The sequence below is a fragment of the Neovison vison genome, chromosome 3 (assembly GCF_020171115.1).
Source record: "Neovison vison isolate M4711 chromosome 3, ASM_NN_V1, whole genome shotgun sequence".
Lineage (NCBI taxonomy): Eukaryota > Metazoa > Chordata > Mammalia > Carnivora > Mustelidae > Neogale > Neogale vison.
This window is the reverse complement of record NC_058093.1, coordinates 163,903,594-163,925,902: the sequence shown is the minus strand read 5'-3', so window position 1 is coordinate 163,925,902 and position 22,309 is coordinate 163,903,594.

The following is a 22,309-nucleotide window of genomic DNA, read 5'->3' as shown; positions in this document are numbered from 1 at the left end:
CAATGTCTTTCAAGCTAAACAGGTACTCGACATGGTCTGTAGTCATTAAACACACACATTCTCAAAAAGAGAGCTTTCATGTCCTCTAACCTTTGGTGAATAGCAAAAGACAAATTCTGAGGACCCACTTCTCTATTCTGTGCATTTCCTTTGAGGGCTTTTCTGATTTTGAGAGCAGTGCCCAGCTGTACAGGGACAGTTCTGCAGTGATTCAAGCTCTCTTATCTGGTTCTGACCAATGGCAGCCCATAGTCAGCTGACTAGAAGATGTCATCTGAGAACCCTCACACCCCCAGTTCACTTAGACTCATGCAAAATTCATGTACTGGGAAACCCTCCATGCCAAGTGCTATTTTAGGTGCCCTGAACATAAAGAGCGAGATCTAGGGCCCGCATTTCAAGAGCTCACAGACTTTGCAGAAGATGACGATGTCAACGTGATCTCACCGAGGCTAGGCTACAAGGCGCAGAGATGGGAAGAAAGAGGGCGTCGCAAACAGCCGGGAGAAGTCAGGCAAGGACGCCGAATAAATTTCCCTTCTGAATCTTGGCGGTTTACCAGCTAGGAAAGGGAGGGGTTATTCCCGGTCAAGAGAGCAGAGATTGCAAGGCCCAGACAAAGAGAAACACGCGGTGAGTTGGGGGAACAGATGGAGACTGAGCGTGTTGACGGGTAGGAGGTTGTAAGGTGGGCCGGTTGCGCTGCCACAATAACAGTCCCAAACTCCATGGCTTCACAAAACCACAGGTTATTTCTCACTCACACCCAGTCCGATGAAGGAGCTCTTCGTCTAGTGATCCCCAGGCTTTCCTCCAAACGATGACTCTGGGTCCAGGTTTGTTTATTTTGTGGCTCCAAGGGCACCCAGTCGGCAGACCGGAGGAAGAGAGAAAGTATGGTCTTCTCCCCACTGTGTTGCAGTGACACACAAGAATTTGTGTGCCAGGCAAATTCTGGCCAGAATTTGTCTCATGGTCTCACTTAGACACACCAAGCAATATGGTTCCTGGCTGGGAGTCATTTCCCAGAAGGACGGCATTCTGGAAAAAAGGACTAATTTGTGTCGGTCAAGAACCATCTCTGTCACAGTGAGGTTAGGGCCAGAGGGAAAGGGGGCTGGAGTGAAAGCAGGCTTTAGATGCCTCCTGCTAGAGCCGCGAATTCATCTTCCAGACAATATGGATCCAACCGGTGTCCCCCCTCCCCCCCCCGTGTGCCTGGAGCAGAAATGGTTACTTCCGGGGCACAATCTCCACATAGGGTTCCCCAGGACAGCTTGGATCTGACCCAAGGTTTAGGTCTAAACATACCTAAGCAGCCATTCTATTTTCCACCAAATTCAAATCTAAATGCTCTAGCTGGCTATGCTCTAGCTGGCTGTGTGGAAAGAGGAAGAAATTTGAAGAAAGTGGAGTGTTTTAAGCTTGGACTTTTTAACATGTATTCATTATGCTTTTCCCCAAATCCATGTGGTAAAATCAATGCCTCTAATTCTGCTGACAAGGTTAGCAAGAACTTTTTTCATGTGTATTGGGCTAATTCACATCAAATTGCCATTTTTATAGATTAAACGGTCAAATATTGGTAATTTTGTAAGATTCAATCTAACACAATGATTGTATTGGTCACTGGCCTGCTTGTTAATAAAATACTACATTTCGATTTGGCCACTGTTAAATAGCTATGGATTTTTATAGCCCAAGCATATTGAAAAATTGAAAATATTAACCTGCCATATATATATATATATATATATATATATATATTAAATATATAAATATATAAATATAATTATCTTATATTTATTATTTATTATATAATTATAATTATATACATATACAGATATATATCTGAATTTAATTTAAACTTTTAATGTTCCTGCCTCGTTTCTTCTTGGCATCAACAAATTGTGTCATGTCCCTTGAAATCAACTCAGTTTGACTTGCTGTTTAACGTTCAGCCTTCTCCTTCCTTTCTGAATGTCATCTTCTGGAAGCTATGTAGTATCTTGGCATAAAGTAGAATGTGTTGTCTGGTCCCTGAGAGTCCTCTGTCCCTCCTGCCTCCACTGAAATGATACCTTCTTTCTTTGTTTTTATTATGTGTTAATATCTTAGCTTATGCCTTTCACAGCCACAGTTACAGTTTGAGTTGTTCCCCCTAAAAAGATACGTTGAAGTCCTAACACCCAGTACCTGTGAATGTGACCTTTTTGGGAATTGGGTCTGCAGACGTAATTAGTAGAGATGACGTTATTAGGGTGGGCCTTAAGCCAACACAACTGGTGTCCTTATAAGAGGAAAATTCAGACACAGACACACAGGGAGGAGGCCATGTGGTAACAGAGGGAGAGAATGGAGTGACAACGAGCTATAAGCCAAGGACACCAAGGATTGATAGCCATCAACAGAAGTCTTCTCCCCTACAAGTTTTGGAAAGAGTATGGTCCAGCTGACACCTTGACTTTAGACTTCTACCCTCCAGAACTGTGAGACAACAAATTTATGTTATTTTAAGCCACCCGCTTTACAACTCTGGGAAACTAATAAAAGCTCCTATGGTAGTTTTCCAAATTTTATCCTAGGTTTATATTCACTGAATTATGTCATTCTGAAAGTCAAGATTTATCCCTAATATTTCTTTAGATTTCTTTTTTCCTTAGTGATGCTGAACATATTGTCTTGTGTTTATTGGCCATTTGAACCTTTTGTGAACTGCATGTCGGCATCATTTACCATATTAGGCAGGGGGTCTGTTTATTCAATATTGATTTATAGAAGCATTGTCTATTTTAAAGATATTGCAAGTTGTATTTGAAAAGTAAATGTCACAGACAGAGGAGTAGTTATCTAACTTGTAGAAAACCCACAACAACTGAGATATCTTGGTGGAAGTTGGTGTGATAATTGCAAAGAGGAGGGTGGGAACTGGGTGGTCACAAGCAAAGAGATGAAAAATCATCGGAGATAACTGGATGGGTAAGTTGAGGTTATAGAATCACTGAATGCTAGGTTTTAGAAGTCTTTTTGGGACAGGAAGACTGAGCTACAGAAGGTTAAGTAATTTGCCCAAAGCCATGCAAAGAGCTTTGGAAAGCCCTGAAACGCAGAGAGAGAGATTTGCCACAGTAGTCCATGGGTTCCTCATTAACTCAGAAAGTGATGAACTGCTCACCCAAACACTTGAAATAACAACGAAGGCTAATAAGAAAGTCCTGCAAAAAATCCACAAAAGCAACAATATATACTTCTAACATATCAACATTGGTGACCACCCATCAGCCCTATCTCTTTCCCATAAAACATAGCCAAGAGATTAGGGTATCTTAATTAATTCCATCCATGGCCTTTTCCACTAATCAGAAACACACACTCTTACTTCCCTAAATCAAAAAGGATCTTCATCACGTTATATCAATTTCCCAATAACCTCAGGAATAAGGATGTGGCCAAAGATTTCACCCTAGGATAGATAAATTAGAGGAGGAGCACCATGATGATTAACTTTATGCGTCAACCAGGTTAGGCTATGGTACCCAGTTTTTGGTCACACACCGTTCTAGATGTTGCCGTGAAATATTTTTTGACACGATTAACATTTTTTTCCTCCATCTTTATTAGGATATAATTGACATATAACACTCTATAAGTTCAAATGTAAAACATGATGGTTTGATAAACATATATCCTGTGAAAAGATTACCACAATAAGGTTAGTTAACACATTCATCACTTCACATGGTTGCCTCTTATGTGCATGTGTGTGGTGAGAACTTTTAAGATTTACAGTATTAACGACTTTCAAGTATATGATAGAATATTGTTAACTAGAATTACCAAGCTTTACATCACATTCCCCTAACTTACTCATATCATAATAAGAAATTTGTATCCTTTAACTACTTAAACGTGATTAACATTTAAATCAGTGGACTTTACGTAAACCAAATTGTCCTCCATAATGTGGGTGGGCCTCATCCAATCAGTTGATGGCCTTACGAAAAAGAATGAGGCCCCCAGAGAAAGAAGGAATTCTGCCTGCAGACTGCCTTTGGACTCAAGACAGCAACATCAACATTTCCCTGGATCTCTAGCCTGGGGGCCTGCCCTGCAAATTTCAGAATTCCCAGCTCCCACAGTCACATGAGCCAGTTCCTTAAAGTGAATCATTTTCTCTCTAAATATATATGTATATACAAATATAAATAAAATGGAATTTTTATTTTAGATATAAATTTATTTTTTATTTATAGTTATATTTCTCTGGAGAATCCTGAGTAATATAGGAACTATACTACCATCCATCCTTTGAAAAGCCTGTATATAGAATAAAGAGGCCTTGTAGGGTCTGAACAAGAGGAATGACATGATAGAAGTTGAGTTTACGGAAACAAAGCTTGTAGGGTGCCTAGGTGGCCCAGTTGGTTAAACATCCAATTCTTTTTTTTTTTTTTAAAGATTTTATTTCTTTATTTGACAGAGAGAGATCACAAGTAGGCATAGAGGCAGGCAGAGAGAGAGAGAGGAGGAAGCAGGCTCCCTGCTGAGCAGAGAGCCCGATGCGGGACTCGATCCCAGGACCCTGAGATCATGACCTGAGCCGAAGGCAGTGGCTTAACCCACTGAGCCACCCAGGAGCCCCAAATATCCAATTCTTGATTTCAGCTCACGTCATGTTCTCAGGGTCATGAGATTGAACCCCGTGCTGGGCTCCACACTCAGTGGGGAGTCTTTTGGAGATTCTCTCTCTCCCTCTGCCCCTCCCCAATGTATGGGCATGCACTCTCGCTCTCTCACTCTCTCTCACATATCAATAAATAAATCTTAACTATAACTTAACTTAAACTATATAAAAAAAAAGCCAACTGGGTGGCTCAGTTGGTTAGTGTCTGCCTTCAGCTCAGGACATGATCCCAGGGTCCTGGGATTGAGTCTGTTGGCTCTCCCCTCAGCAGGGAGTCCGCTTTCCCTCTCCACCTCTATCCCCCTCCTTGAATGCTTGTGATCTCTCTCTTTCAGCTCATGGGAATGATTGAAAGCAGAATCAGGGAAACCAGCCCAATTTATCTGCAGAAATGAAGGTTTGAGGTATGGATTAGTGTGATTTGAATTAGTGTTGGACATTCAGAAAAAGGAATGAATATTAGATTATAAAAGTATACAGAATGAATGAGCTTCATTTGCCTTGTCCAGAAAAAGCTATGAAGTAGACTAAAAAGAACCCAGTGCCTTAAGGGAGAGCTAGATGAAAATACCCTTCTGGCCCATGTAGACTTCCTATTATTTGAATCAATCATTTATCTCCATATACAAAAACATAAAATCAATAAAGCAAGCATGCGTGTACGTGTGTTTGACAGTAAATGTTTAACAACAGGCTCTTCAGAGGAAAAAAGCCCAGATTTGTAGTGTTTGCTAATTTCTCTCATGTAAATAATCTGACCACGGCCAATTTCAAGCTGCCAGCACAGTGTCCCTGAATGCAGAACTGGGAGGAGAAGCCCGGGGGTGTGGTATAGTATCTCCAGCATGCAGAAGCAGCGGACATAAGTAACATAAACAGCTCAGATAAAATGATTAGAAAGGAAGGAGATTGAAGTATTTATTACCTTTATCTTAATATAATTTAACACAGTGTTTGATAATCAGCTATAAAATTCCTAGAAGTTTAACAGAAGGCATTACATGCTGGTTCTGGGACACCAGTGAGGAAATCCTGAGTTACAGCCCTTTCAAATGTGACCTGACTGTGAGCCTCAGTGCGTGTGAATGGCTGGAGGGTAAGTATGAACAGCAGTGTCATTTAAAGGCAAGGTATTCATTCTCATAAAATGGCCCTGCCTTCCTAAAGACAAGAAAAAAAAATACGGCTATGTTTGCCACTTAAAGCATATCCAAATGAACATAATTTGAATGAGACATTTATATGCAACAATCTATTTCAAGATTACCTCTGTTTAAAGACGGACTTGACTTTACTTAGATGTGTGTTACATCTTTAGGGATCCAGAGACCACCATTAAAATCAATGGGACGTCCTGAGTCTTTGAAACCAGACTTCACAGGTAAAGATTATTAATCTGATCACATAGAGATGAACTGATTTGTACATTTCCACGCCCCATTTAACCTTTCTGATGTTTCAGGACACTACACTGCTGAAGCCAGGAGACTCATACCTGGGGTAAGACTCATCCCTGTGGTTAAGACTCTGAGGGGCATAGGAGAAGAGGAATATTTTTCTCATGGTTTCTGATATAAACAGAGAAAAGAAACAGAATATTCAGTGCACGTGGTTGGGGACCGATGCAGCCAGAGGGCAATAAGGGAAGGATCAGAGAGGAGACAATGAATGAATGGAGTCATGTCAATTCCCACAGTGGGAAGGCGAGAGCCATGGAGATGAGCCTAGTGAGGTCAGTGTCGCTGGAAAGCAAAGACCAAAGCAGGGAAGGGCAGCCTGATGGACAGAGGCTGGCTCGTGAGATTCCTTCTGTGCCTCCCCGACCACGTCATCTTTGGTGCAAACAAGCAGGGCGGACTTGTTCCTCTCATCCCCATACAGGGTTTTAAGCAGAGAAGTGGCAGGATTAAATTAGAATGCCAGATTATTGTTTCCTTCTCTTTTTTTAAGATTTTATTTATTTATTTGACAGAGAGAGATCACAAGTAGGCAGAGAGGCAGGCAGAGAGAGAGGGGGAAGCAGGCTCCCTGCTGAGCAGAGAGCCTGATGCGGGGCTCGATCCCAGGACCCTGGGATCATGACCTGAGCCGAAGGCAGAGGCTTTAACCCACTGAGCCACCCAGGCGCCCCCAGATTATTGTTTCTTATTTAAAAAATAAGTCTGTTCCCTGGTGTATGTGTGTGTGTGTGTGTGTGTTTTAATTCCAGTATAGTTAACAAAAGGTGACATGAGTTTCAGGTGCACAACACAGTGATTCAGCACTTCCGTGGCTGAGCTCAGTCCTCCTCACCGTAAGTGCACTTTCAGTCCCTGTCGCCCACTTCACCCATCCCCCACCCGCCTCCCCTCTGGTAACCATCTGCTTGTTCTCTATAGTTAAGAGTCTGTTTGGGATTTTTTTTTTTTTAAGATTTTATTTATTTATGAGAGAGAGAGAGAGCACAAGCGTGGGGGAGAGGGGCAGAGGGAGTGGGAGAAACAGCTTCCCTGCTGAGCAGGGACCCTGATGTTGGGGCTCAATTCCAGGACCCCAGGATCGTGACCTGAACTGAAGGCAGATGCTTAACCAACTGAGCCACCCAGATGCCCAAGAGTCTGTGTTTTTGGTTTTTTTTTTTTTATTTGTCTCTTTTTTTGTTTGATTTTGTTTCTTAAAATCCATATATGATTAAAATTATATGGCGTTTGTCTCTCACTCACTTATTTCACTTAGCATTATAGTCTAGGTTCATCTATGTCATTTCAAATGGCAAAACTTCATTCTTCTTTATGGCTGAGTACTATTCTATTTGTGGGGTGTGTGTGTGTGTGTGCACATACTACTACTTCTTTATCTATTCATCTATCAGTGGACACTTGGGCTGCTTCCTTAATTTGACTACTGTAAATAATGTTGCAATAAGCCTAGGTATGTATATATCTTTTCAAATTAGTGCTTTCGTATTCTTTGGGTAAATACCCAGTAAAGGAATTACTGAATCATGTGGTAGTTCTATTTATAATTTTTTGAGGAACCTCCATATTGTTTTCCACAGTGGCTGCACCAATTTGCATTCCCATCTACAGTGTGTGAGGGTTCCTTTTTCTCTACATCCTTATAAACACTTGTTTCTTGTGCTTTTGATTTCAGCCAGTGTGACAAGTGTGTGGTGATATCTCATTGTGATTTTCATTTGTATTTTCGTGAGGATGAGTGAAGTTGAGCATCTTTTCATGGGTCTCTTGGCCATCTGGATGTCTTCTTTGGAGAATATCTGTTCATGTCTTCTGTCCATTTTTAATTACATTATTTGTTTTTTGAGTTGTGTAAGTTCTTTATATATTTTAGATAATAACCCTTTATAGGATATGTCATTTGTAAATATCTTCTCCCATTCTGTGGGTTGTCTTTTAGTTTTGTTGATTATTTCCTCTGCTGTGCAGAAGCTTTTTATTTTGATGTAGTCCCAATAGTTTGTTTTTGCTTTTGTTCCCCTTGCCTCAGGAGACAGACCTAGAAAAACATTGCTACATATGCCCTATTGTTTTAACTTCTCATTTTGAATCAGTTTTCGCCTCAGAAAAAGAAAAGTTGGAAAAATAGTACATAGAGCTCCTTACCCAAATTCTAATGCTAACGTCTTAGGAACATAGTACACTTACCAAAACTGGGAAAACAACAATGATATAAGGCTGGTTAGTGGCATCCAACCCATAACAGTTTCTCGGTCTTTTCTTGCTGTATTAGATTCCGCGGGCTTCTGTAAAAAACGTACCATAAACCAGGTGGCTTAAAACAACAGAAATGTATTGTCTCACAGTTCTGCGGGTGAGAAAGTTCAAAATCGAGACATTGACGGGGCCCCGTCCTTTCTGAAATCTGAGAGACAGGATCCTTCCTTGCCTCTCCCTGGCTTCTGGTGACTTGCTGGTAACCTTTGGGGTCTTTGGCTTGCAGCTGTGTGTCCAGTCTCTGCCTCCTGTCTAAATCCACCAGGAGCATTATGATGTAGCTGAACCGCTTGGGTTTATTACTCGTCCAGTCAGAGAGAACATGCACCATATACATGCGAACTATAGAGTGTCTCACTGAGTGTTGGAAAGAAACTATTATAGGATTTGGGCTTTAATTGGACGAGTTGAGAAAGAGTCTAAGGACATGGGACTTCCTCAAGATTGGATGCTGTCTGAAAGTGGGGGCCATTCTATGAGTGTCGCAGAGGTTTATCTTCAGGGAGGACAGACCAGAGAAGAGAGAACTGTAATTGGTAACAAAGCAGGGGATTTATTCCTTTCAGTAGAGGGGAGGTTTGGTGATTGGTGGGTTTCACAGTGATTTTGGTTTCTGTCTTTGTCATGGTCTCAGAGCAAGCTTGATGATGTTCATGCTCCGTGGTACTGTCATGTCCAACGGACCAAACTAGCTTATGGTAACACTGAGGCCAGGTCCTCCACGTGTGAGCTACTTGCCCACCCTCCTGCCTTGGCCTCCATGTATAGAGGGCTCTAGAATAGAAAATCAGCAGGTAGCCATGCTGGCTTCATTGTGGGGATGGGGAGAATTAGAGGAGGCCGTGAAGTATCGGGCACCCATCATGGCTAGCAGAGTGAGTGGGATGAGCCAGCAACTGAGCTCAGGAATAGGGGCAGCAGAGTAGATTCGTAGGCAGAGATGGTGAGTTCAATTTCGACTATGCTGAACTTGAAGTCATCAAGCCACTTTTTAATCTCATACCTTGGGAGCTGGCATCGCAGGCACCCAGATAGCCAGGAAACAATAATCCCCAATATCACTGTAGCTCCTGAAAGACCTGGATAGCACCTGTCTGACAGGGACGTTTTGAGAATTTATGCCTTAAGCTACATTTTGTCCACAGAAAGAGTGTTTCCTAGGAATTCTGTACCTCATCCGACCCTCAGCTTTACAGCCATTCCTCCCTTCTACTGCCCAGTCCAGAGAACACACCCTTCCCTTAGCCCCATTCCTTCTTACTGCCTCTCAATATGGAAATAAGCTCCCAATCAATTCCATTTTCCAGCTCCTCATTCACTGTGGGTTAGAACGGCTCCAGTTAATTTAAAGCCAACGCAGATGGCAATTCATCATTGGCCGTCAATGCAAATCCTGAAGGTTGCTTCTACAACCGTGGCCGTGGCCGCTGCTAGCAGGGAGGGAGGGGCTCCACGGAGTCCGCTTCCATAAACCCCGAGGGGTGGCGCTTCCCTCCAGGCAGGGCAGGCACCCACCTGCTCACCCTGCCACTAAGGTCATCTAGATGACCCACGCTGAGCTGAATGAACACTGTTCCACTGCCTTCCCCAGGAGAGTGTTTTGGAAGACACCGGAGTGTCCCCAGCTCCTGAAAGGCAGAAAACAAAGCTTGGTGACATTTTGGCCCAGGTGAAACATTTAATATTTCTTGAATTTTCACTGGAATTAACTAATAGTTTATTTTTTAAGCGGGTTTGATTCAAGGGGTTTTTAAAATCAATTTTTCTTTATTATAAAAATGGCTTTTTAAAAATTATATATACTTTTTAAAAAGATTTTTAAAATAAACTTTGAATTTTAGAACAATTTTGGATTTACGGATTTATTTATTTTGCTACTGATGACCAAGAATGTCTCAAGAGGTGCCTGGGTGGCTCAGTCTGTTAAATGTCTGCTTTTGGCTCAGGTCATGATCTCAGGGTCCTGGGATCGAGCCCCATTTCTGCTCAGTGGGGAGTCTGCTTCTCCCTCTGTCCCTTCTCTCTTCCCCCCATGTTCTCTCTCTCTCTTTCAAATAATTTTTTTTTTAAAAGAATGTGTCTCCCTCTCTGGTTTCATCTTGTTTCATCTCAGGAGACAAACTGAGGGTTGCTGGAGGGGAGCGGGAAGAGAGAGATGGGGTGGTAGGATTATGGACAGTGGGGGGGTGTATGTGCTATAATGAATGCTGTGAATTGTGTGAGACTGATGAATCACATACCTGTACCCCTGAAACAAATAATACATTATATGTCAATTTTAAAAATTAAAAAAAAAAGAATGTCTCAAATGATACAGCTGTAGAAATACCCATTTGTCTTGGTAAGAGAAAAGCATGTACCAAAAAAAAAAAAAAAATCAGTTATGGTTCCAAATAGGCTTTCTTTTTCAAACACTCAATCCCATGATTTATTGAGAAAAAAGTTAGCAGAATGTTTTCAAGGATAATTATTTTATTATACTTTTCTTGAAAGGAATTTCATAATGTCCAAAAAAAGGAAAATTATAACAACACATAGTCGTGCCGCAACAGAATGTTCTTATTGATAGAATGCTATAAACATATTTATATAAAGTTGCAATCATAATGTAAAATTATTTTCATGCTTTAATTATGTTATCATGGACAATTTCTCATATTGCCATATAATCTTTATAATTATAATATTTATTTTTTGAAAAATTTATACCACTTTCACAATGTGATATACTTAGTCTCAATTTTGGGGACTTACAGTTAGTGCTACAATGAATATCTTCATGAAGCATACAGCTTTTTCCTTCCATTGAATTAAGTGAATGACCTAACATTTTCTAAAAGCATCTAATTCTTGTTAGATAACGTGGAGCCTTGGGCATCAAATTGCCTAGGAAGTAGTCATGGCTTCTCCATTATAAGCTGTTTGATCTTAAACAGATTACATCAGCTTTCTACACCTTGGTTTTTTTCATTTGTAAAATGGGAATAATCATAGCACCACTTCCAAAGCGTTCTTTTAAAGACCAATTGTCACGTAGTGATCCAAAGGGGCACGTGCACCCTAATGTTTAATAGCAGCAATGTCCACAATAGCCAAACTATGGAAAGAACCTAGATGTCCATCAACAGATGAATGGATAAAGATGTGGGGTGTACATCTTTACACACACACACACACACACACACACACACAAAATGGAATACTATGCAACCATCAAAAGAAACGAAATCTTGCCATTTGCAACAACATGGATGAAACTAGAAGGTATTGTGCTTAGCGAAATAAGTCAATCAGAGAAAGACAACTATTATATGATCTCCCTGATATGAGGAAGTGGAGATGCAACGTGGGGGGCTTAGGGGATAGGAAAAGAATAAATGAAACAATATGGGATCGGGAGGGAGACAAATCATAAGAGACTCTTACTGTCACAAAACAAACTGAGGGTTGCCAGGGGAGGCGGGACGGAAGAGGGTGGTGAGGTTATGGACATTGGGGAGGGTATGTACTATGATGAGTGCTGTGATGTGTGTAAACCTGGCAATTCACAGACCTGTACCCCTGGGGCTAATAATAGATTATATGTTTATTAAAAAATAAAAAAAAAATTTTTAAAGATAAAAAAAATAAAGACCAATTGTCATAAAACATGTAAAAAAGTTTAAAACAATCCACAAAACATATTAAGTTCTCAAGAACTATGATATATTATTTGGCGTAATATTGGAGTATGAACATATTAATGTAAAATTTCTGTAGCACTGAAGCTTTACCAGTTCTGTTTTTTAGAAATGTTTTACCATTTTAGCAGACATATCATTATATCTCATGATTGCTTGAATTTTTATTCTTTGACTACAAAGGATGAACATTTCTCCTGTATTTATTTTTTAAATATTTGGTTGTTTATTTTAAAGAGAGAGAGAGCAGAAGCACGAGGGGTGGAGGGAGAAGGAGACGGAATCTCAAGCAGATGCCGCGCTGCGTGCCGAGCCCGACGTAGGGCTTGACCTCATGACCCTGAGATTGTGACCTGAGCAGAAATCGAGAGTCAGATGCTTAACTGACTGTACCACCCAGGTGCCCTGTACTTATTTTATTTTTAATGTGTATTATCTATTCTCTCTAATAAGCCATTTTTTAAAATATGTCTAATAGCCTGAACATTCTGACTCTTTGATTCATTTACGCATGTGTATTAGTGTATTAATGTACTGTCACTGGAACAAATTACCACAAATTCAGTGGCTTAAAACAACCTACATTTATTCTCTTACACTTTCAGAAGCTGGAAGTCTAAAATCAAGGTGTTGGCAGGGCTGTGTTTTTTTCTGGATGCTTGGCCTCAAAGTGTGGTTCTCTTTATCTTTAAGCTTCCAGAGGCCACTTGCATTTTTGGCTCATGGCCCTGTCTTACAAGGATGCTTGTGATTATATTGGGTCACTCAAATAATCCAGGATAATCTCTCTGTCTCAAGATCCTTCATTTAATCACATCTGCAAAGTTCCTCGCACAGTTCTGGGAATTAGCATGTGGATATCTTTGGTGGTGGTGGGGGGTGTTGTTGCTACACTATTCAGTCTATGACAGCACACAGGTATTATTTCTTCCGCACACACGTGTTGAGCACCTGTGCTGGGTGCTGGAGCCAGAGGGGTGATTAAGACACTAAGTCTGTTTTCAGGGAACTCATGTCATTACCAGTGGAGATGGGCATGAAAGAAGAATAGAGAGAAAAAGAGAAGGTGGGAAGAAAGGAAGGGTTGAAAGGAGGGAAGGAGGAAGGAAAGTAGAGAGAGGGAAAGAAAGTCAGCAGGCCATAAAAAAGATTCAAATGCTACGGCAACGTAACAGGACAACTTGCCCCCATTGCTAGGGCCTGGAGGTGTCCCAGAAGAAAGGACATCTGCGCTCGTCCTTGGAAGCTAAGTAGGAGGCAACCAGGCAAATAAGTAGGAGAAGCCATTCCTGGGGAGAAGACTGAACTGCAGAGGAACAGAGATGTGCAAGAACATTAAACGTTTGGGGAAAAGCAAGCAACTTGGTTTAATTCGAGGCAGGCTATTTCGTATCGAATAGCAGAGGACAGAGGCCTATGCTAAGAAGTTAAAAAAAACCTACGGGTAAAGGTGGTGGGTATTATAGAGGGCACAGCTTGCATGGAGCACTGGGTGTGGTGAAAAAATAATGAATAATGTTTTTCTGAAAATAAATAAATTGGAAAAAAAAGAAAAAAGAACACTGCCTGATGCATGATAAAAAAAAAAAAAAACCTACGGGTAAAGGGGAAGCTGGAGTCAAGGTAAAAACAGGCAATGAACTGATCTGATTAGTGCTTTAAACCCCTCTCGTGGCTCGGATAGACCAAATGAGGGGAACATTACAGTTAGCCGCTGGAGGAGTGGTAAATTCCATTTATATTTCTTTTTGTTTTAATGGGGACTTAATACAATAAATAGAAAGGAAGAGAAATAAACTGGATGATTTTAAAGTTCCTTCCTGACCTAAAGTTCTGTGGTTTCACGGTCCCTATTCAAGTTGTTCTCCCCATGGGACTGGTTGTTACAGCACTTCAGCTACTAGGCCTAGAGTAAAAAATTATATTTACTCCCAGAAAATGACCTACAAAAGAAGTTTTTACATAACTAGCTACTAAAAAGTATTATTAAAAAATTACTCAATTATTTCCCCTAATGTATACTCTGAAGCCTTTGGATAGATTTTATTTCCTTACAAAAGCACACTATAAAAGCAATGCCATAGTCCTTACTGAAGCAGCAAAACCCTTCACACTGCAGACTCAGAAAAACAATGCCTGTTATTCTTTTTTCCCCCCTTTAATTTCCCCCCCTTAATTAAAAGTTGTTGGACTTTAAGGCTGAAGTCTAGAGTTACGAATTGATTTCTAGAAAAGCCTTCCTAACACCTGTAAATTTCTGGGGTTTATAAAATCCCTCATCCATTGCTTCTTAGTCGACTTCCTTAGACCCATCAATATCCTTTAACCACTTCCACATTCTGATTTATCTTGAAGGGCAACATTTAACTTTTGTTCTTTTCCCATTGAATTTCTTTCCTGTGGCTTCTCAACAGATCCCTACTTTTACTGCTTCAGGGTGGTTGTGAGGACCAGTAAAGAGGTAGGGCCTGAAACAGGCTTAGAAAGTACCTGGCCCAGGGGCACCAGGGTGGCTCAGTCAGTCAAGCTTCTGCCTTTGGCTCAGGTCATGATCCCAAGGTCCTGGGACTGAGCCCTGCACTGGGCTCCTTGCTCGTTGGGGAGCCTGCTTCTCCCTCTTCCCCTGCCTGCTGCTCTTCCTGCTTGTGCTTTCTCTCTCTCTCTGTCAAATAAAAAAACAAAATCTTAAAAAAAAAAGAAAGTAAGTACCCGGCCCATCATAAACATGTGTGTGAAATATTATCTATGTGAACTTCGTGGAAACTGAGCATATTATCCTATGAAATAGTCAAAAACTTTTCAAGATAATGGTCTTATTAAATAGTCTGTCATAATGAGCAACTGGGGGGGGGGGTCAGCTGGTTGAGCATATGACTCTTGGTTTTGGCTCAGGTCAGGATCCCAGGGTCGTGGGGCTGAGCCCTGCGCTGTCAGGCTCCACGCTCAGTGCGGCCTGCTCTGGATTCTCCCTCTCCCTCTCCTTTACCCCTCCTCCCACCCTTGCACACATACCTTCCCTCTCTCTCTCTCTCTCTCTCTCTCTCTCAAATAAATAAATAAAAATCTTCAAAATAAATAAATAGTCTGTCTTAAGTCTCCAGCATCTTTCTCTGGAAATAATAATAACTTACAACTCAAAAGGAGAGAGGGAGGGACATGGACCAAGACAAACGCCGCAGGTTTGACCCGCACCTATTTTGGCATCAAGCCGTGGTTCCCAAACTTCAGCGCCCATCAGCCTGGACCGAGGTCTCCATCTGTGTGAACGGTCCCATGAGTACCTCAACTGCAAGGCCACAGTAATGACCTAGGGTTTACTGCCATGGGTTTCCATCCCAGCTGCATTTTTGAGTCACGTGGGAATATCTTGAAGAATTTCCATACCCAGGCCCCAAACGAGACCAGTGAAATCAATTCCCTGGAGGTGGTCCCCAAAAAAGTCCCCAATTGATTCTAATGTCAATCAGCTTTGAGACTCACCAGCCAAGAGTGTCGTCCATGTAAACAGTCCCCAAACCACAGGAAACCCCTGCCTCAGCTTCTCAGGACTTCCAAGACAAGGACCGAGGCAGGCCAGAGACCTGGGAGATTGTTCCAGAACCTCTATAGCTCCTGAAATGCAACTCAAACTGAAGCTGTACTTGAGAGATTCTCATTCTGTTGTCTCGGGAAACATTGTTTGGGAAAAAACAAACCAACCAAATCCATGCTCTAAGGGCCATCACTGAACAAAGTGTCACTCAGCACGTATTTATTGAACTCCTGTTAGGAGTGCCAGGTAAAGAAGAAAAAGGAATGGTTCTTGTCTTCAAAGACATCTCACTCCAGTGGGGCAATTTTATGTAGCTTTGAATACCCTTGATTATGAATAGCTTGTCACTCTGATCAAGGTAATCAAACTTGATTTTAATGAGGTCAAAATCCTTTCTAAAAGAGAAATGAAGTACCTCAATGAGGGGTTCATTTAAGAAACCCAAAATCAGCCCAGCTGACTTGAATGATGAGGGATTTATTTAAGGATTCACATGTATCGCACAGAACGCAAACGGAATGGACACAGCTGGGCCTCCCCAGGGACTGGATCTGGAAAGCCATCAGGAACTGAGGTAACTACTACCTTTTTATATCTCTATTTCTGGGTTGCATGATTCCCAATATAAGTCTTCCTTCTCACTGCAGACCAGCCTCTCTGCTCACCTAATCACATGGAAGGAAATTTGGACTCAGTCCCCATCCCCAAATTAACTGCCTCACTCCCTCTGTCCCTTCAAATTTCCGAGAACCTGGTTGGTCTGGTTTGTGTATTGTTGTGCTTTTTCTGGGCAAGTCTCCACCTACCCTTCGTCCAGTGAGCAGTGACCAGGAAAGCTAGGGGGCTGTGCAACTCACCCCCAGGTGATTAAGACGGGTTTTCTGGGCAAGAACCAGGAGCGGGGCTGTTAAACCCACTGATATGGCCACAACATCTGTCGCATTAACAGTACAAAGTAAACTGTCTACAAGAAAAAAAAAAAATGCATGGTAACGATGGGAAGAATAAAAGGCCTATAAAACATGCAGACACAGTATTAGTGACACTTACCTAATGCAGCCATGATCAAACAAGAATTGTTTTCATTATACTTGCTGAGATTAATCATTAGCTGATGAAGAACGGCCTCACTAGACAACATTTGTTCTGCTTTGTCCCAACACATTTTTGAACTTGTTTCTGTTGAAAATCGATTTTAGGGTTTGCTGTAAGTTCAATTTTTTTTTTTATTTTTTTTTTTAAAGGTTTTATTTATTTATTTGACAGAGAGAGATCACAAGCAGGCAGAGAGGCAGGCAGAGAGAGAGGAGGAAGCAGGCTCCCTGCTGAGCAGAGAACCCGATGCGGGCCTCGATCCCAGGACCCTGAGATCATGACCTGAGCCGAAGGCAGCGGCTTAACCCACTGAGCCACCCAGGCGCCCTTTTTTTTTATTTTGTAAAATGACACAGTGCTAGTTCCTAACTATATAAAATTACATTGGCAGAATCCATCTCACTGCCAACCCTGTGGCCCTCACCCCACTGCTCCCCTCCCCTACACAGACCGCCATTTTTATTATCCTGCCAGTGACTCCTTTGTAAAAGAGAAGTAAGCACACACATGTAATTTTAGCTCCCCTTCTTTCATTCACAAAAGGCAGCATTTTATACAGTTTGTGAACCTTGTTTTTTTTTTTTTTCCTACAGGACACTATTGGTCTGGAAACCAGTACAATCAGAGCATAGAATTTAGGCCCCCTCTTTTATGGCTGCAAAGTGCCTCGGTGCATGGGTGACCGTTCACCCAGTTCCCTCTGCTCAGCGTCCATCTTTGCTATTCTAAATAGCACCTCCATGAATCAAATTGTACGCGTTATTTCTTATCTGTAGAGATGTATCTTTAGAATCGATGCCTGGGACAAAGGGTAAATGCTTTAGCGATTTTGTTGGATCTTGCTGAATTCCCCTCCAGAGGAGTTGGGACATTTTGCATTCCATGTAAGAGAGCACTTGGCTTGCCACAGCTTCACCAATTGTGTTGGTGAAACTGCTGGATTTTTGCCAGTTGGATAGGTCAGAATTGGTACTTCCATGCAATTTTCATTTGTGTCTCTCTTATTGTGAGTGGAGGGGATCATCTTTCCATATAGGGCACTTTACCTCTGTGGTAATAAAAAATTCTCAACTTTGAGGTCCTTGGAGACTCACATGCAGTGGTAAGAAATGGCGTAGAGAAATCCCTATACTCTCTCCCTAGTCCTGCAAGCAGTTACAAGGCCAGGTCTCAACTATTGTACTGACCCACAGTCAAGATACAGAATAGTTCCTGATCTTTCTTTGTCGGGGAATTTCTAGAAATTGAACAAGATGGGGTAAATGCATTCCATTAGTTTCTTCCCACCAGAAGACTGAAAGGTGAAGTAAAGAGGCAAACTCCCAGGGGACATGGGGACTTGATGAGAAACAACCCAGGCGTGAGTTCTGGGAGGTTTTATTCTTGTGACCTCGGTATCAGCTAGAGATGTCTGCAGCCCAGAAATGCTGATGGCAGACCCCAGCCCCCTCCCCCCAAAGCCTATTCTCTGCAGCTCGAGAGCCTAGAAGAGCACAGGTCATCACCTTTCCAACATACCTGTCTACTCTCCAGAAGGCACTCCAAAAAAGCCAGGGCTCTCTCCACCCGCGACTGGCAATCTTGTCCCCTCCACTCCCCACCCCCACCTTCTGCATGGTAGAGGTGATGCGCTCCCTCACAGAGCCTGTGGATGCAACTCTGCGAACTCCTTGCTTCTATATGACCTGTCCAAGAATTTGTCCATTTTTCTATTGAGTTTCCAAGCACGTTATAAAATATTTAGAGGCAAAGGGGTGGCCCCTGTGAGAAACTCTTCGCAAGCATTTCCCTTGCTTGGCTGTGGCTTACTTGAGGGAAGTAACTGCCTTATTCACTCTCACGTCCTCAGCACAGCACAGTGCCTGACACAGCAGGTGCTTAATAAGTGTGTGGATATATTGGGGTTGGAGAGACCACAAACAAGGCTGCCAGAAGTTGTCAGACAGGTTAAAAGACTGGTTAATTACCCTATGCCAAATGACATTTATACAAGGTCAGGGATAAGAGAATAATGAAGGGGAAATTTGGTTACCATGGTGACCCTGTTCTGCCCGAACAAAAGCACTCACAGGATTTCATAAAGACTCCAGGAAAACAAATCACCGCCATGATTTTCTCCTGATTCTAACAACAGTGGTGGTGGAAGAGAAGAAGGAAAAACAGGTGAAGAAAGGGAGGAGGGGGAGAGATAATCGTGTAAAATAAAGTCCTTGAAAATCAACTAAATACATTTTAAAAAGTGCCTCAGATGGAAATTATGTTCCACAGGTAAATTAACACCTTCTCTCTGGTATTAAGTCAAACAGGTGTTTCCAGCATCTGCTCTCATTTTTCTTCAACACAGTAATGTCTTCTGACATTTATTTTACAGGAAGGATGACTTCCACTTTCCAGGTTTTTTTTTTTAATTTAATAAAAATTTTAGCAGTGAATTTTCACTATTCTCTTTCTTTTTACACTAATACATAATAATTTTTAAAGTATTTATTGTCTACCTCTGAAACTAATAATATACTATGTTCATTAACAAGTAAAATTTGAAAAATAAATATTATTCGAGAGAGAAAGAGTGGGGGGAGGGGCAGAATCTCAAGCAGACTCCCCGCTGAGCATGGAGTCCAACAATGTGGGACTCAATCTTATGACCACGAGATCAGGACCTGAGCCACAATCAAGAGTCAGATGCTTATCCAACCGAGCTACCCAGATGCCTCTATGTTAATTTTCTAAGCGTAGTAAATACTTTAAAATTCTAAAAATATGTTGAGTAAAAAGATGGGCCTGGATCCCTATTCAGATAGATTTATAGGTGGGTTGAAACACATCTTGACGATGGCACTTGGCAGTCCTAATTAAGGCACTGATCCTGCTGGACGTAGCTCTGAGTACGTATGACACATGGAGTCATAGCACAGTAATGTAGAATGCGATGGAGTCCTCTGCCCTAACAGATGGCAAACAGTGTTGCCCGACAGGATGGGTCATTCACTGAGTGGTCTGCAGGAGCCTGGTAGACAAAACCAAATGGCATCGACCACTGCCCTCAAAGAGCTAACAGTCTGTGAGAGAAGAAGAAAACATATAAACAAATTAAAAGCCTAAGACATGCTTTAATGGTGTAGTACTGAAGGGACAAGAGCACAAGGGAGGGAGTGGCCAGTTTTACTTGGGTTGGCCAGAGATGGCTTCCAGAAGAGCTTGAGTTTCTCTTTTCTCTCCCTCTCTCTGTCTTTTTTTTTAAAGCAGGTTCCAAACCTAGCGGTGGAGCCCAACTCGGGGCTTGGACTCACAGCCCCGAGATCAAGATCAAGCCAAAATCATGAGTGGGACACCCAACCGAGCCACTCACCCAAGAGGTTGAGTTAAGAGATAGGTTGGAGACCCTTTGGTGGATGAGGGTAGAAAAAGCAGAGGCAAGCAGAAGTCAGATCATTAAAGCCCTGGTCTGAAAAGCAGAAATATTTGGACCTTTCTTTGTGGGCAATGGAGAGCCACTGAAAGATTTAAAGCAAGGTAGTATTTCAAAAGACACAATTTTATATGTCAATATGGAAGATAGATTCAAAGTACCTACTTTTTTTTTTTTTTTTTTAAGATTTTACTTAAATTTGACATGAGAGAGGGAACACAAGCAGGGGGAGTGGACAGCAAAGCAGGCTTCCCGTTGAGCAGGGAGCCTAATGTAGGGTTCAATCTCACGACCCTGGGGTCATGACCTGAGCTAAAGGCAGATGCTTAAGGAGTGAGCGCCATCCAGGTGCCCCTGGAAGATAGATTCAAAACAGAAAGCATACCTTTGTATTAAGACAAGACTGGGAGGATCCAACAGTTGTTGAAGAAACAAAAGACCCTACAGATTGTAGAGGGACTTCAGAGGTGGAGCTAATTAATGCTGATTGTACGGAGGAGATAAAGGGAGAGTGACTCACAGATTTGGCCTCGAGTTACTAAGTGGATGGTAAAACAAGAGGAAGACTACATTTTGAAGGTGATATGATAAATTCAGCCTAGGACATGCTGAGTTTTAAGTTTCTGTGAACAAGCAGGTTGACATGATCCATAAGTTGATAACGTGGGTCAGGAGCTAAGAATTCTAAGCTGGACATTTGGCTTGAGAGCCTTTTGCCTGTATTTGGGGACACCATGAGGTTAAAGTTCTGCAAGTATAAGAGATCATCTGCTGTATGTGGCTATTTACATTTACCTAACATTTGACAAAATTAAAAATCTAGTTCCTGGCTCACACCAGCCACATTGCAAGTGCTCAACACCCACATATGGCTGCAGGCTACCATACTGGACCGCACAATCCCAGAACATTTTCAGCACAGGATAGTGTCAGCCAGTGGTCTCAGAAATCGAGTTACTGATCAGAGGAGAATGGAGAAACAATGGCAAACAGAGGAAGAAGGGTCTTCCGTGGAAACTGGAAAAAAAGCAGGTGAAAAAGCTAAGCCCAAAAGCCAAGGTAAAGAGTAAAAGCAGTAGAAGCCCACATGGCATTTAATTTTCTTAGTTATAATACTGAGAGAAGATATGTTACTGGACACCTTCCATAAGCAAAGTATTGGAATAGGTGCTTGCTTCCCCATGCTGTCTACCTAAAATCACACAAGTCTCTGAGCAAACGGAGCCGGATTGCCACTTGCTGCATTTTTCCTCACGACTATTACTAAAAGTTAGTTTTGCATCTTTGCCAGTTTTACTAATTGTTTGCATGCATTATCATGTATAGATAGGGTAATCACTAACTTCATTTCCAAAAAGAATCAAAGAATGCAGTATAATTTTAAAAATATGATCTAAGATAATCTGCATGAAAGAAAAGCTTATCACCCCTCAAGTTGAAAACTGACTTAATTATAAGCCAAGTTTTTGCTCAGCGTGTCAGGTGCTGCTGCGTTCATTTCTGTTAGGATCAGCTTATTTAAGTTCTTCAGCAGTCCTTGGGTAGTTCCTATCATCCTCAAACATAAGATCAGGAAGCTAAAAACCACAGGGGTTTAAATTTTTGCTAAAATGTCACAGTGAACAATGGGGAGGGCCTCTAAATTCAAACTCAGGTCAGTCTGATTCCGGAGTCGTTGCTTATAACCACTGCCTTCCACACAGTCCTATTAAAAGTTCACTGTAAATCCTCAAGATTTATTGTAGACAAACAATGACCTCCATCCTTCTGATGCAGAGGGTTTAAAGAAACATTCTGTGCCTTGGGAAAAGTTTCTCCCACAAAGATGCTCAAGTGGCCTAATACTGCTTTAGTAAAATAAAAAACCAACGTTTGCAGAGGACACAATTGAGCACTTCATTTCATAGTGTATAGGTTTTTAGGTTGTTTCCATGTCTGTTTTATCCACAAAAGACAGTAAATTCCACGAGTGTAGGTAATGTCTGAGTTCAAAGACCTCACTGATGGAGTTAGGAGAATGAAATTAGCAACAAAGTTCAGATCCACCAAAATGTGTTGAGAAAGATATAGTAATATGTAATATATAGTATATATATAGTAATATATATAGTAATAATATATAATAATAATAATATTACTATATAATAATATATAGTAATATATATAGTAATATGCTCCTCAAGATGAACGTTCTCT